The 17,624-nt window shown below is 40.2% G+C and overlaps 1 pseudogene; it reads left to right on the forward strand.

Moving 5' to 3' along the window:
- The first annotated feature begins 307 nt into the window (after window positions 1-307).
- LOC141167235 (pinopsin-like) lies at window positions 308-15,591 on the forward strand (annotated as a pseudogene).
- Window positions 15,592-17,624: the final 2,033 nt, after the last annotated feature.

Consider the following 17,624-nt stretch of genomic DNA (forward strand, 5'->3'; position numbering starts at 1 on the left):
ATACCGATCTTAATGAATCTGGACCATTGCATGTAATAGATTTAGCAAACTTGAAATGAAGAGTAACATACTGTACGGTTATTAAATGAATCAATCCTGAAGCAAATATGTAATCTGATTAGGTAATTTCCTAATACAAGTGTCCATATAAAGAAGAGCTGAAAGGGACAGATGCTACTTTAATATTTTATCCTTTACGACACAATAAACCTAAAAGCAGTCTTATCATGAGAGCTAAGAAGCAGGGAGACCAAAAGCTGTAACATCTTAAGATGATAGGAGTCGGTAAGAAAAATCATTGACCAATATGTATTCCAATATAACCAAAGCTGATCTAATGGAAAACTTCACAGCTAAGCCCACCGTATTCCCCAGATCTGGATATGGCATTTTGTCATTCCTCATGTTTTTAAACACTGTATTTCCATTTTTAATAATATGTTGGTGATTTTAGTAACTTTGAAATATCCACAACTCCGCAACCCAATCAATATATTCATACTAAATGTATCCTTTTCGGACTTGTTAATGACACTATGTGGTACCACCATAGTAGTCAGCACGAATTACCACGGCTACTTTTACCTGGGCGAAAAATTCTGTGTTTTCCAAGGATTTGCTGTCAACTATTTTGGTAAGTTTCCAAAAATGTTTGTTTATATATATATAATTCTGTGCTTATAATTTATACATATGTTTTTAGTATATATTGAATATTAGGCATGTTAATTCACTGAGCGGAAATGAAAAAAAACAACACGATCACTAGGAATTATAATAATATTTAACTTTCTTTACTGATTTTAGATTTATGATTATCCACTAGTAACACTTATTCATATGTACTTCGTGTATCGCTCTTCAAGATCTCTGTTTCCTGTCATTGAAAGAGAACGTTATTGTTTTACATTGGAAGGCTCAAACCTAGGCACAGACCTAATATCCTACTTCTTAAAGGGGTAATCCAGCCTCTGAAAATTGATGGCTAAGCCATCAATATTAGATTTGTGGGGTCACTCTCTGGTCAGCCATTTGAAGCGACTGCGGAGCTCATACAAGCGCCATAGCCTCTCCAATATTTATAACACCTGCGGCCTTTTTTTTTATAGATGCTGTTCAATGAAGCAATGCTAAACAGCCAGTAAAATAATACTGTTTTGGCAAGTACTAAACAGCCTGCAGCCGATGCTTTGCAAAAAGGCTGCCGCCTCTCCAAACAGCTGATTTTGACGAGCTTTAGATATTAGACCACCACAAATTTAAAACTGATGGCTTATCCTGAGTGTACCTCCATGCACCACGGCCGAGATCTTAGGCTATGGTCACATGTCCAGTAATCATCAGTAGTGTTGAGCCACCCCCGTAGTGTTCGGGTTCGGTTCGGTTCGTCGAACACCGGGATGTTCGAGGAACTGTTCGTCGAACTGTTCGTCGAACACCTTAGAACACCGTCGAACACCGTTAAAACCAATGGCAGGCAAACAAAAACACATAGAAACACATAGAAAACACCTGCAAAGGTGTCCAAAAGCTGACAAACTGCTCAGAAGACACTCTCTTTAAAAAAGCCGGCCGGCAAATTCAGCAGCGGCATACACCGGTACCCGACAATTTAGACAAGAAGGAATAGAGCATCACACATAGATTAGATAGATAGAAACATGTCAGTCACACATATAAGAAGCACAGTGACAGTGTTGGTTACTGCACTTGTCATTTAGTGTAAAGGATTTATTAAAAAAAATATTAGTGTTTTCATGCACTGTCTCTTTAAAAAAGCCGGCCGGCAATTCAGCATCTGTACCCGACAATTTAGAACAGAAAGAATAGAGCTTCACACATAGATTAGATAGATAGAAACATGTCAGTCACATATATAATAAGTACAGTGATAGTGTTGCTTACTGTACTTGTCATTTAGTGTAAAGGATTTATTTAAAAAAATAATAGTGTTTTCATGCACTGTCTCTTTAAAAAAGCCGGCCGGCAATTCAGCAGCGGTACCCGACAATTTAGAACAGAAAGATAGAGCATCACACATAGATTAGATAGATAGAAACATGTCAGTCACATATATATGAAGTACAGTGATAGTGTTGGTTACTGTACTTGTCATTTAGTATTAAAATAAAGGATTTATTATTAAAAAAATTGGCGTGGGGTTCCCCTTAATTTTAGGCTCTAGCGGAGGTTAAGCAGACGGCTGGGGCAGATGTTTGAAGCCTGGGAAGGGGGTAATACCCACGGAGCTTCCCAGGCTACTAATATCAGCCTCCAGCTGAATACATAGCCTTTACTAGCTATTAAAATGGGGGACCCCCCCAAAAAAATGACGTGGGGTCCCCCCTAATTTAATAGCTAGCAAAGGCTAGGCAGACAGCTGGGGGCTGATATTAATAGCCCAGGAAGGGAGCCATGAATATTGGCCCCCTCCCAGGCTAGAAACACCAGCCGTCAGCCGCCCCAGAAATGGCGCATTCATAGGATGCGCCAATTCTGGCACTTAGCCTCGCTCTTCCACGCTGCCCTGGTGCGGTGGCAGGGGGTAATAGGGTTGGGGTTGATGTCAGCTTATAATGCCAGCTGACATCAAGCCCAGGTTAGTAATGGAGAGGCGTCTATAAGACACCCCCATTACTAACCCCATAGTCAAAGTTAAAAAAAACACAAACACCCAGAATAAAGTCCTTTAATTGAAATAAAGACACAATCCTTTATTGTTCTAAATTAAACCATACTTACCATCACGCCCATTCCAGCTGAAGCCAACGATCTCCTGCAATAAAAGAAAAATAATAAAGCAACCTCATCCTTACCTTTCCATGGTTCCCACGAAAGCTTCAGCTCTGCTACATCGAGATGACAGGCTGGACCGCAGCAGAACGCTGCCATCCAGCCTGTCATCCCGCAGACACTGAGAAGCGCAGGCTTGCTTGCGCTGCTCAGCGTCTCTCTGTGACGACATCCAGATGAGCCGAGTTCATGTCCAATGAACTCGGCTCACCTCATGCACGTCACTGACAGCGTGGGAAAATTCTCACGCTGAAGCGCTGATTGCAGGAGAATTTTCCCACGCAGTCAGTGACGTGCAGGAGGTGAGCTGAGTTCATTGGACATGAGCTCACCTCATGCACATCACTGACAGCGTGGGAGTATTCTCCTGCACTCAGCACTTCAGCGTGAGAATTTTCCCACGCTGTCAGTGACGTGCATGAGGTGAGCCGAGTTCATTGGACATGACCTCGGCTCATCTGGATGCCGTCACAGCGAGACAGTGAGGAGCGCAAGCATGCCTGCGCTTCTCAGTGTCTGCGGGATGACAGGCTGGATGGCAGCGTTCTGCTGCGCTCCAGCCAGTCATCTCGATGTAGCAGAGCTGAAGCTGTCGTGGGAACCATGGAAAGGTAAGGATGAGGTTGGTTTATTATTTTTCTTTTATTGCAGGAGATCGTTGGCTTCAGCTGGAATGGGTGTGATGGTAAGTATGGTTTAATTTAGAACAATAAAGAATTGTGTCTTTATTTCAATTAAAGGACTTTATTCTGGGTGTTGTGTTTTTTTTAAATACTTTACTAGAAATTCATGGCGGTCATGTCTAATACTGGCGTGACCCCATGAATTTTGGGCTTGGGGCCAGCTGATAATACCAAGCTGGCCCTAACCCCTTTATTACCCAGTGAGCCACCGCACCAGGGCCCTGGATGAGTTGGGTACAGCGCCAGAAGATGGCGCTTCTATGAACGCGCCATTTTCCGGGGTGGCTGCGGACTGCAATTTGTAGCGGGGGGGGGGCCCAGAAAGCTTGGGCCTCCCTGCGCTGCAGATTCCAGCCCCCAGCTGCCTAGTTGTACCTGGCTGGACACAAAAATAGGGCGAAGCCCCACGTACTTTTTTTTTAATTATTTCATGAAATTCATGAAATAATTAAGAAAAAAAGGGCTTCCCTATATTGTTGTGTCCGGCCAGGTACAAATAGGCAGCTGGTGGATGGGGGCAGCCCGTTCCTGCCTGCTGTACCTGGCTGGACACAAATATAGTGCGAAGCCCCACTTCAATTTTTTTAAATTATTTCAGGAAATTCATGAAATAATTAAGAAAAAAAGGGCTTCCCTATATTGTTGTGTCCGGCCAGGTACAAATAGGCAGCTGGTGGATGGGGGCAGCCCGTTCCTGCCTGCTGTACCTGGCTGGACACAAATATAGTGCGAAGCCCCACTTCAATTTTTTTAAATTATTTCAGGAAATTCATGAAATAATTTAAAAAAAATTGACGTGGGGCTTCGCACTATATTTGTGTCCAGCCAGGTACAGCAGACAGGAACGGGCTGCCCCCAACCACCAGCTGCCTATTTGTACCTGGCCGGACACAACAATATAGGGAAGCCCTTTTTTTCTTAATTATTTCATGAAATAATTTAAAGAAAATTGACGTGGGGCTTCACCCTGTTTTTGTGTCCAGCCAGGTACAACTAGGCAGCTGGGGGCTGGAATCCGCAGCGCAGGGAGGCCCAAGCTTTCTGGGCCACCCCCGCTGCAAATTGCAGTCCGCAGCCACCCCGGAAAATGGCGCGTTCATAGAAGCGCCATCTTCTGGCGCTGTACCCAACTCATCCAGGGCCCTGATGCGGTGGCTCACTGGGTAATAAAGGGGTTAGGGCCAGCTTGGCATTATCAGCTGGCCCTAAGCCCGAAATTCATGGGGTCACGCCAATATTAGACATGACCACCATGAATTTCCAGTAAAGTATTTAAAAAAAACACAACACCCAGAAAAAAGTCCTTTAATTGAAATAAACACACAATTCTTTATTGTTCTAAATTAAACCATACTTACCATCACGCCCATTCCAGCTGAAGCCAACGATCTCCTGAAATAAAAGAAAAATAATAAAGCAACATCATCCTTACCTTTCCATGGTTCCCATGACAGCTTCAGCTCTGCTACATCGAGATGACAGGCTGGACCGCAGCAGAACGCTGCCATCCTGCCTGTCATCCCGCAGACACTGAGAAGCGCAGGCTTGCTTGCGCTCCACAGTGTCTCTCTGTGAGGGCATCCAGATGAGCCGAGTTAATGTCCAATGAACTCGGCTCACCTCATGCACGTCACTGACAGCGTGGGAAAATTCTCCTGCACTCACCGCTTCAGCGTGGGAGAATTCTCACACTGAAGCGCTGAGTGCAGGAGAATTCTCCCACGCTGTCAGTGACGTGCAGGAGGTGAGCTGAGTTCATTGGACATGAGCTCACCTTATGCACGTCACTGACAGCGTGGGAAAATTCTCCTGCACTCAGCGCTTCAGCGGGAGAATTCTCACGCTGAAGCGCTGAGTGCAGGAGAATTTTCCCACGCTGTCAGTGACGTGCATGAGGTGAGCCGAGTTCATTGGACATGAACTCGGCTCATCTGGATGTCGTCACAGAGAGACGCTGAGCAGCGCAAGTAAGCCTGCGCTTCTCAGTGTCTGCGGGATGAGAGGCTGGATGGCAGCGTTCTGCTGCGGTCCAGCCTGTCATCTCGATGTAGCAGAGCTGAAGCTGTCGTGGGAACCATGGAAAGGTAAGGATGAGGTTGCTTTATTATTTTTCTTTTATTGCAGGAGATCGTTGGCTTCAGCTGGAATGGGCGTGACGGTAAGTATGGTTTAATTTAGAACAATAAAGGATTGTGTCTTTATTTCAATTAAAGGACTTTATTCTGGGTGTTTGTGTTTTTTTTAACTTTGACTATGGGGTTAGTAATGGGGGTGTCTTATAGACGCCTCTCCATTACTAACCTGGGCTTGATGTCAGCTGGCATTATAAGCTGACATCAACCCCAACCCTATTACCCCCTGCCACCGCACCAGGGCAGCGTGGAAGAGCGAGGCTAAGTGCCAGAATTGGCGCATCCTATGAATGCGCCATTTCTGGGGCGGCTGACGGCTGGTGTTTCTAGCCTGGGAGGGGGCCAATATTCATGGCTCCCTTCCTGGGCTATTAATATCAGCCCCCAGCTGTCTGCCTAGCCTTTGCTAGCTATTAAATTAGGGGGGACCCCACGTCATTTTTTTGGGGGGGTCCCCCATTTTAATAGCTAGTAAAGGCTATGTATTCAGCTGGGGGCTGATATTAGTAGCCTGGGAAGCTCCGTGGGTATTACCCCCTTCCCAGGCTTCAAACATCTGCCCCAGCCGTTTGCTTAACCTCCGCTAGAGCCTAAAATTAAGGGGAACCCCACGCCAATTCTTTTAATAATAAATCCTTTATTTTAATACTAAATGACAAGTACAGTAACCAACACTATCACTGTACTTCATATATATGTGACTGACATGTTTCTATCTATCTAATCTATGTGTGAAGCTCTATTCTGTCTGTTATAAATTGTCGGGTACAGATGCTAAATTGCCGGCCGGCTTTTTTAAAGAGACGGTGCATGAAAACACTATTATTTTTTTTGATAAATCCTTTACGCTAAATGACAAGTACAGTAAGCAACACTATCACTGTACTTCGTATATATGTGGCTGACATGTTTATATCTATCTAATCTATGTGTGAAGCTCTATTCTGTCTGTTATAAATTGTCGGGTACAGATGCTGAATTGCCGGCCGGCTTTTTTAAAGAGACGGTGCATGAAAACACTATTATTTTTTTTGATAAATCCTTTACGCTAAATGACAAGTACAGTAAGCAACACTGTCACTGTACTTCGTATATATGTGGCTGACATGTTTCTATCTATCTAATCTATGTATGATGCTCTATTCTGTCTGTTATAAATTGTCGGGTACCGCTGCTGAATTGCCGGCCGGCTTTTTTAAAGAGACGGTGCATGAAAACACTATTATTTTTTTTGATAAATCCTTTACGCTAAATGACAAGTACAGTAAGCAGCACTTTCACTGTACTTCGTATATATGTGGCTGACATGTTTATATCTATCTAATCTATGTGTGAAGCTCTATTCTTTCGGTTCTAAATTGTCGGGTACCGGTGTATGCCGCTGCTGAATTGCCGGCTTTTCATGTTTCACTGTTGGCACTGTTCCCATCGATTTGGGCAATCACTGTAATGCCACAACCACCATGGCTGTGGCATTACAGTGAGTGGCAGACAATCCCTGCATGATTGGTGCTCTAAATAGCGCCAGACATGCAGGACACGCTTTTGGTGCACGAACAGTTATCGAACATAACCTCGAACAGCCGAATTTTTTGCAAATCGTTCGGGTTCGTCGAACAACTGGAACACCGCCCAAAACAGCTCGAATTTGAGATTGGCGAACAGTTCTAGTCGAACACCGCTCATCTCTAATCATCAGTTAGGATGGATTCATTCAGCAGCAATCCGTTCACAAAAAAAGTTGTGCAGACTCAACTTTTTAGTCCTCTTGAAAAAAAAACTGATTTCAACTGGATCCATTTTTTTACATTGAAGTCTACGGAAAACTGATGTTAACTAGCCATCTGTTGTTCTCCCATTTGAAAAAGATCCTTTTTCTGTTTACTGAATCAGTTTCAAATAGATGATTACTTGAAAGTTTACGTGTCCAGTTGTATATGTTATATATTTTTTTTTCCACCTCCAGTAAGCAAAAAAACAGATCCTTTTCAATTAGGAGAAAAACTGATGATCATTTAACAGATCCGTTTTCAATCGATTTCAATGTTAAAAAAAGATCAGTTTTTTTTTGCGTCTGATCAACTTTTTCATTAATGGATTGCTGCTGGATCCATTCTAACGGATGATTACTGGACATGTGAACCTAACATTGTTAGGTAAGATTTCTGGTGTAAGGGACGCCACAGTTCGTCATAATTTAGTGGTATCATGCCTTTGCCGCAGCACTAGACCTGTACAGGCTTTCAGCCACTGGATTCGTTTTCATTCACCTCCAGCAGATATTTATCATTAAAATTGCAAGGAATTGAAACAAATTATGTTCAAAGTATATTAAAAAGAGAATACTTTATTGTACAATCTTAAATAGGATTTTCTAGTTTAGCGAATCAAGATTGTTTCTTGCGAAAAGTGGAATTTTTCAAAACACTTTCTGCATAAATTCCTCATAGTTTTCAAGATTTTTTCTTGCCATCACTCAATCGGGATCTTTGTTGTTGTCCTTGTCAGGTGATGATCACACAGGTGCATGAAGAAGTGTCATATCCTAGCAATATTCAATCACTTTATAACGACTCCTGTATAAGGTGGTGACTATCTAAGTACTTTCTTTATCACTTCTTCATGGTTTTCAAGATCTCTGCTGGCTGTCAATCAGTAAGGACACCCGTTCCTACATTTACAATACACCTGTTATAACGGCAAGGCACCTGTGTGTCTATATCATGACCAGGACAGATTTTATCCACCAAAAGTAATCAATATCATCCCCAATTGAATTACTTTGATACTTTTTTTGTTGTGCTTGTCAAGTACAGCACTGTGGCTCAGCGTCTCAGAGAGAATAGCACTAGTTGTTACAAATTAGTGTACTGCCAGGCACTTATCAGCACTAGCTGGATAATTTAAAAAAACAAATAGGTAACTGTTAAATATAGTAATAATTATATGTATTTGCAATTAGAATCCTTTTCCAAGTAAAGACACAAATTATTTAATGATTTTTTAATTTAAAGGGGTATTTCCATTTTCTAAAATCAGGAAATATTGCTAGGATATGCAAACACTTTATAATCAGTGGGATTCCGACCTCCACACCACCCCACTTTAATCCTGGAAATGAAGACTCCACATCGCTGATGCAGGGCTCTGTCCCCTTCACTGTTTTTCACTTCATACAGGTGCCCAGCCATCTGATGTGTTGGGAAATGCAGAACATGTCTTTGCAAGAAAAACAGTCACTGGTAAAACTATCACTGTTGCTTTTTCATTCTCAGCTTTGGTTGATGTCACCGTAATCTCACTGATCATAAAATAATGCCATATCCTAGCAAGACTGTCTCTTTACAAGGAATAAGTATTAGTATTTTAAAATTCAGTTGTGCAAATGCTCCCTCTAGTGGCGATTAAACTGAACATTCTGGTTCCTAAATAATCTGTACTTTAAATTTGTTGTTAACAAGATTATAACTGTTGTCTTTCTTTCAACACTGACATTATGTTACAGGAATTGTGTCTCTCTGGTCCCTGACGATGCTAGCATATGAGAGGTACAATGTGGTCTGTGAGCCAGTGGGAGCATTGAAACTCAGCAATCGGAGGGGTTACCAAGGCCTGGCATTTATTTGGCTCTTCTGCCTTGTTTGGGCTATCGCACCTTTATTTGGTTGGAGTTCATATGGACCTGAAGGAGTTCAGATGTCTTGCTCAATTGGCTGGGAAGAAAGGTCTTGGAGCAACTACACCTACCTGATTGGCTACTTTCTGACATGCTTCATTATTCCTGTAACAATAATTGGATTTTCATATGGAAGTATACTGCTCTCATTACATAAGGTATATTTTAATATATGGCAAAACTGTTTCAATGGCCCATTTTTATACGTGTTTCAAATTCTTTACAAAATATTATAGACGAGCATTTGTCTAAAAAACAGCTTCTTAATTTTGTTATTTAGACGCAAATACTGATGCCAATACACATATACATTAATACATAATACAATGCAACAAAAGAATATATTTCGGGTAGTAACATAATTTTAAAGAGTATCTGTCACGTGGACAAAAATATTGAGTTAAATACATTGTAAAATCCCTGAGCTCCCCTGATTCAGCTCTTCTTTTCTATTTTGTGCTGCATCACTTGATTGCTGAGATATTCACATTTGTTATTTTTACAGTGCAGTATGTGAAATCTCTGTTTGCAGTCCAACTGGCCATTTCTTCAGTCTTTTCTAGGGGCCTGTGCTTTCACCCTTCCCTCCCACACGCTGTCAGTCACAGCGGGACAGCATCTGAGCCTGTTACATCAGCTGCAATTGGCATCATCTGGGAGGGAGGTGTGAAAGTGCAGGCTCCAAGAAAAGTCACTGAAGAAACGCCCAGTTGGACTGCAAGCAGAGATTTCACATACTGTGCTCCAAAAGGAACAAGAGTCAATGGAGTGACACAGCGCAAAATGGAGAACTACAGAATCAGGGGAGCTCAGGGATTTTAACAAGGCGTACTGGTGCCCTGCAAATCCATCAGTTTACACTTTACACTATTCTGATGTTTGGTCTGGGATCTTTATGTATTCCTAGGCTTAACCTGTGGTCTGTATCAGTTCAGGGATTGGATCTGGGGTTTGTGTTAGTTTAGGTGGTCTGGCCTGGAGTTTGTATTCCTGGATTTGGTCTGGGGGTGTGTATTTATTCTAGGGTCTGGTCTAGGGTTTGCATTTATTCTAGTGTCCGGTCTAGAATCTGCATAAATGTTGTGGCCTGTGGTAAATATTTATCCTGGGGGTCAGTTCTTATGTCTATCATTCCTCTTAGGTTTGTTTTTTTTTCTGAGATTTGTATATGTTTAAGGGATTGGTTTTGGGTCTGCATTTATTACAGGCTCTTTTCCAGGGTCTGTATTTATTTGAGCACTTGGGTACTTTGGGGTCTGATTATTTTGGGTTTAGGGGTTTGTATTTATTACTGGGTTCTATATTTATTTTAGGATATTGTTGGTACCTATGTTTAATTTTGAATATGGACGGTATTACATACAGCGTTAGTTTCTGCTTAGGACAAATCCCAAAAATCAGAATTTGGACAAAATCTGAATTGTGTTACCTGTGGGTCTGTCCATGACAATTTGCCTAAATTTGACCCTTTTTTCATTTTGCATTGAAAAGTGTGAAATCTAAGGCCAGCAAAATTCTTCGACATACAGAACATGCTTTCCACAATATGTAAACAGGATATATGTGAATCCAATTCACTTTTTTGGAATGGGATTCCAACATGAACATTTTCCCCAATGGAAATCTTCAACATGGGGTGGGAGGGCACCATTTTACATTTTGCCACTGGCAGTAGAAAGGCTAGGTGCACCATTGGAGTAATACACTCTGAAGCTGCTTAGAACCTTCTTTTTATACAAGGAGATATCACTACATGTCAAAAATAGAAGGAAATTATATACTAAAAAAGCAAACTATAGTAGACCAGACAGGTTCTGACTAGTGTTGAGCGAGTATGTTCTGTCCGAGTATGCTCGGGCCGAGCTCCGAGTATTTATAGCTGCTCGGTGATAAGGTTAAATCGCTCCCGTGTGCATGATTTGCAACTGTTTGACAGCTTTATTACATGTGAGGAATGTGCAAGAAATAGACATTCCTCACATGTAATAAAGCTGTCAAACAGTTGCAAATCATGCACACGGGAGCGATTTAACCTTATCACTGAGCAGTTATAAATACTCGGTGATCGGCCCGAGCGTACTCGGCGAAAGGGTTAACAGAACATACTCGCTCAACACTAGTTCTGACGTGATATACACGTGTATTTGTATGCAACTGAACAAATAGAAATGTGATTTGCACGTTTAGATCTGAGCATTGAGCCACAAAAAACATTTGTAACTATCGTTTTTATTGTGTTTCTTTTTTTCTTAGCTGAACAGAAAAATAGAAGATCAAGGGGGAAAGGCAAACCCAGAAGAAGAGCTAAGAGTAGTAGTGATGGTGCTTTTCATGGTGATTGCGTTCCTAGTTTGTTGGCTGCCATATACAGTGTTTGCCCTTATTGTCATCATTAAACCTACACTCTACATTGCTCCTCTTGCTGCAACTCTACCAACATATTTTGCTAAGACAAGTCCTGTCTATAATCCAATCATCTACCTCTTTCTAAACAGACAGGTAAATAAATAAAGATATGATTATGTAGGGCATATATAACTCCAACGTAACACTGGATTCTGAAGATTTAGAGCTCTCACTAGGATTATCTTTAGGGGTTTTTTTAAAAAGAAAAAAATATATTTAGATTGATGTCTGGATGGTAGAAATTGAGTGTGTTTTTTGATGTGCAGCAGAATGTAAAAGTTCTGTGTCTGAAAATGAGTTACATACATTGTAATAGAGTTAAATCTGCAGCATGATCATGGATGAATGCTGGTGAATTCATATTATCTCTTTTTGCAACATATAGCAATTTAGTCTAAAGGAGCTAATGTATCGTTTGTACCCAACATGTTCACGAACAAAGAATGTGGTGGATAACCCACTCTCTTGGACCAAATTGCTTTACATCATATATTACAAATGTGAATATATTCTATGCTCAGACTAATTAACATAGGCAAGTCAACACATTAATAATAGGATGTCTTTCCATTTTTGAGCTTTTGTTTTTTCCTGTCCTTCTTCTAAGAATTATAACTTTCTTATTTTTCCATTGGCATAATCATATAAGCACTTTGGACGCAGCGTATTTTCACTGCGTCCAAAGCGCTGCATCCGATCACGCAGGTAAATCCGCATGTGTTCATTCAACACATGCGGAGTTACCACACCCAATACATTCTACTGGGGAAATTAACATGCCGCGGAGTTTACGCGCTGTCAAATAGAAGCACAGTGGGAATGGCATTTCTATAAATCCCACTGTGTTTCTAATGTAGAACGCAGCTTTTTGGACACTGCGCAAGTGAGCTGCATCCAAAACGCTTCAAATACTGATCATAGGCCTGTACCCTAAGGGCTTGCTTTTTTTGCCGGACCAGTTGTAGTTTTGACTGACACCATTTTACCATTTAACGAACTGGAAAAGAGGAAATTTCAGTGCAGTGAAGTCTAACTGTTGGAATAAATACACAATTCAACAATTGTTTATGCAGTCTTATTTTTATGCCTTTCATTGTATTGTAAAAATGACCAGGCAATATGATTCTCCAGGGAAGTACAATTATAAAGATACCAAACTTGTATAGTTTTTTTTTCTTGCGTTCCTGAGACTTAAAAAAAAATGCATATCTGGCGCTTTGATTTTTCTTTTCTCCATTTACTGATTGGTTGAATTAATTGTTTATTGTAATAGATTATACTTTTACCGATGCAGCGATACCAAATAAGTTTAATCTCTACATTATTTTTATTCCTTTATTTTTAAAGGGGATAAAAGGAAGTGATTTACATTTTCATATTTTCCACATTTTTAGAAACTTTTTTCTGTTTTTACTTTATTTTTAGTTTGCCTTAGGAGACTTAAACCTGGAATCAACTGACCACTTGTACTATATACTGCAATTTTACAGCATTATAATATTGCACTGAACAGTAAAAATTATGATCTCCTATGAAGGCCAGCCACAGACTAACCTTCACAGAAACATCATGGGACCCAGCATAGGATGGATCAGTGTATCAAATGTCAGAAAGGGGTTAAAGAAGCACTCATTAAATGTGTGTGTGTATGAATGTAATGTAGTGTGAGTGTATTAATATACTCACTTACTGCCGCTCTCTCCGGGATCTAGCACTGTTTCTCTGGATCACACTGCACTCTATGTGACCCAGAAGTGACTTTTACAATATATGCCTATAGAGTGTCAGAATGAGGCTATATACTGTAGGCTTTCATTGTAAAAATGACTTCCGGCACACGCATAGAGTAGAATGAACTGGCTAATCGCAATTGCGGTAGAGTCACTGAGAAGAGGAGAAGAACGGCACTGGATACCGGAGAGAGCGGCGTTAGGTGAGTATAGTAAAACACTCACACTACACACTGTACACATATGCACACATTTAAAGAAAAAATATATTCATAGGAGTGCTTTTAAAGGGAAAAAAATTACCATTTCTGTTTGTTATTAAATAGTTGAATTTCCCCTGATCGAAACAATTCTGAAGCATTGTATGTCAGAACTCCGCATTTTGTTTTTCCTCTGTTATTCTGTCTAAAATTGTATAAATAAATTGACAACTGGGTGTCACCATTCCTCTTGTCCAAATGGTCCAAGTGATGTGTCTCGACTTAGTCTGATATAGTCAGCACTAATTGGACAGTATTTGACTATGAAGGAACACACCCCCAACATGTACACCCGATTGTCAATTTATAATAACATTTCTAAATGGAAAACTAGAAAACCAGCATAAGAGAGAAAAAAAAAACATCAGAAATGTTATTTCATGAGGAACGTACACAAAAATGTACTAAAATAAACATTTCAGAAGACATGACAGGTTCTCATGGAAGGAATAATCCAGGCTTAGGGTTCAAGTCTGTAGTCACTCTATGTGACTTCAGACTTGTTAATCCTCAGAGGGCGCACACTGCACATTGTCAGGATTCTCTGTTGCTGGCGATGCTGGGGGTTGGGTGGGCATGTGACCACAAGAATGTGATTTGCATACTAGCAGTCAAGTGCCAAGTGAATAGAGCAAGGCTGGAAATGTTTAGTCAGAAAGAGTCTGGAAGTATGCAAATTACATTTTTGCAGCCACAATAGTGCTGATTCCCGGCACCAGCACTGTGCGCATTGTGAGGATTCAAAAATCGGCAGTCATATTGAGTGTGGTAGATCGGTTCACTCGGCTGCGCATAGAGGTAGGCACAGGAACACTGTCTGTTTAAATCTTCTAATGGTTTATTAAGAGTACTGCATAAACCAAGACAATGTTGGCAAAACAAACATGGCCTTCCCGGCCTAACAGGAAAAACAAAACATAATGTATGGCTCAGTCCTTGTTGCTATGAGTAACCATGCGATTCAGGAAAAAACAACCCAAGATTTAGCTTTCCTTCACATGACAAAACAAATCAGAGCTTTCACCTCCATGCTTCCTCACACACAAATGATCTAAAAGGCTGAGATTTTATCCTCTGACCTCCTCCCTCTCTACAGGTGTTTAATCACCCTAGCACTAAACATGGCTGATTAACCCCTCTCATCACTTCCTGTGCTGGAACATTTTTCCTATGTCTATATTACTGGAGCTAACAATCTCAGTGCTACATATCTCCCCTCCAGTACTTTGCCAGTGACTTTGTCACAGGAGTTACTGCAGACATAAACAACAAGAATGAACAACCCCTTTAAGTATGTTCAAAGAAGGCAGATAAGTTGCAAAACATTATGTCAGTGTTCTATACATAAAAAAGGGGTTTTTAAAAGCCCATGCAGAAATCTCAACATCAATTCATGTGTGAGACTACCCTTTCCATGACTACAATCATAAGCTATTGAGTTACTTCTGCAACAAGCATTATTTTGCAGGTAAAGCAGGAAAAATCCCAGCAAAAATGCCCACAGCTTCCCTTCCATCACATTATAAAGTTTCTAGCTAGCTTCTATTTCTTTGGCTAAATACAGATCACAGTTTTCAATATCCAGAAGTAATTTGCTTATAAGCTGCACTTTCCCCATGATCCTCATCTCTGTTCCAGTCATGATTCTCACAGCATGAGTGACTCAACTAGTAAAAGAGCATTACAAAATTTGGTTAATGTGTCCTAAAAAATACATTTTCATAAAAAAAAAAAAATAAGTTTCATAAAACATGTATAACATTGCTTTTCTTTCAGTTTCGCAGTTGTGCTGTAGAATTATTGACCTGTGGTCATATTGACCTTTCTACCCCAGAAGAAGAAACCATATCTATGGCTGGACCGGTGGAAAGCCAAACTGCTCCTAAACCCAATCAAGTTGCACCGGCTTAATAGCCACAAAATAAAGATATACGACAATGATTCTATCCATGTCTGTCTTGTAAGGAAATGATGCTGAAAAAACCTGTGTTTTGGGCGTAAATTAAACACCTTAGGACTGACTAATTTACACTGATTGGTATTAGAGCAGCTAATCAAGTAGATTTGATTTTCTAATTAAAATTGACATGATGTAGCAATAGAAATGGTATCATCTGATTATAACTGTGAGTAATAAACAATACCACATATTAAGTAAAGATTGTTTGTCACATTTATTACATTCATATTTGTATTTGTTCAGCAATAAAACAGATCATTATGAATCCAATTAATTTCTACTGGACTAAAAATAATGCCAACATCCATAAAGTCTCTTTACATCTGTGATTGTCCATTCCATTCTTCTCTGTCTTAGGAAATATAAAGAAAAGATACAGAAAGTAGAGGCTGATCCTCCAAGAAATCTGTTTATACTTTATTCAGTACAAAATAACGAAAAAGTATAAATTACTACATGCCCTCATTCAAAATGGCGGACAAAAGGGGTGCCCACACTGTACCATAAATTGATCCATTAATATCAAAGTATACACATCATTGTAGAAAATATGAAAAGAGATATAGATAGTGATGAGCGAGCGTGCTCATTTAACTCTTTCGCCGAGCATGCTCGGGTGCTTTCTGATCTTTGGCGTGCTCGTATATTAAGTTCGAGTCCCTGCATTGGCATGATTTATGAACTGTTAGTCAGCCTCAACACATGTTAGGATTCCCTAAAAAACAGGTAATCTCTGCATGTGTTGAGGCTGACTAACAGTCATAAATCATGCAGAAGCAGGGACTCGAACTTAGTATACGAGCACGCCGAAGAAACTCGGAAAGCACCTGAGCGTGCTTGGCGAAGGGGTTAACCGAGCACGCTCACTCATCACTACATATAAATAATAATCTTATAAATCATATATAAAGGTATACATTTGTAAAGCAAGGGGAAAAAAATAGAAACAAGTCCGCTCACCTTAAGGGGTGTGGAGTGTATGTAGTCCTGCACGGATACAGTCAGAGCAGCTGGGCTGAGGACTAGGAAAAAATACAAAATGATCCAGCGGGGACTGCTAAAAAGTTAGTAAAACTTAGCTTTTAATTAGCCTTTAAAACATGATACTCCACCATATGTTGGCATTAGTGCACTATAAGAGTTACGACTTACGCGTTTCGATATTAGTCTTAAATATCGTCTGACCTGTAAAAAACACTTCAACAAAATACCGGCAGTGTTTTTCCTAAAGCATCTGTTTCTTACTAACTTCGAGGGGTCTATTCTTTATCTTTTTAATTGTATGCATTAATAGTGAATGGCTTCCAAGAAGAAGCCACCAGTAGAATGGACAGGTCATTTCTTTTAACTGCTTTGAGGTTTTACAAGCTTAAAGCTCAAAAAGATGGAACATATGCAAAGCAAGCTATTTTTACATTGCTAAGCATATGTTTATTCTTCTTGGTGTTCTTTTTAGCACTTTTTTAGGCAGGATCCTGAAAATTAATATCAAATGTTCCCTACAGTGAGTTTCCCTACAGTTAACATGCATAGCCTATTCTGAAACGAAAATGGGCAAAATCCACCACTCATTTTTATTTGACAGTAGAGGATTCAGATTTTGGAAGCCCATGTACATGATGTGTCAGTCTCATTATTATGGGTGCCATGAATGTGTATGGACAGTATGGAAATATGTGATTTTGAATAGGGTATGTCTCAATCCCTTTGCCTTGAACTTATTTTTGTATGCATTCCTTCCTTTAATGTTGATCAAAAGTTAAAAATTTCTTTGGATCAAATTACCCATAATACAATGTTTCAGGTCAGGACCTTAAAAAAATGTAAACTACTGTATATGTTCAAGAAGAGCTGTCACTTTGTTAAATCAATCTGTTTAACCTCTTGCCCTTTACAGTAATCTTTCCCTCAACAATTCATTATACAACCATACAGGTTTACCTAAAAAAAGATTCTATTACATCTGCTTTCCAGTTACTATTGT

The sequence above is a fragment of the Phyllobates terribilis genome, unplaced genomic scaffold, assembly GCF_046119375.1.
Source record: "Phyllobates terribilis strain yellow unplaced genomic scaffold, ASM4611937v1 Scaffold_11__3_contigs__length_659146591, whole genome shotgun sequence".
Lineage (NCBI taxonomy): Eukaryota > Metazoa > Chordata > Amphibia > Anura > Dendrobatidae > Phyllobates > Phyllobates terribilis.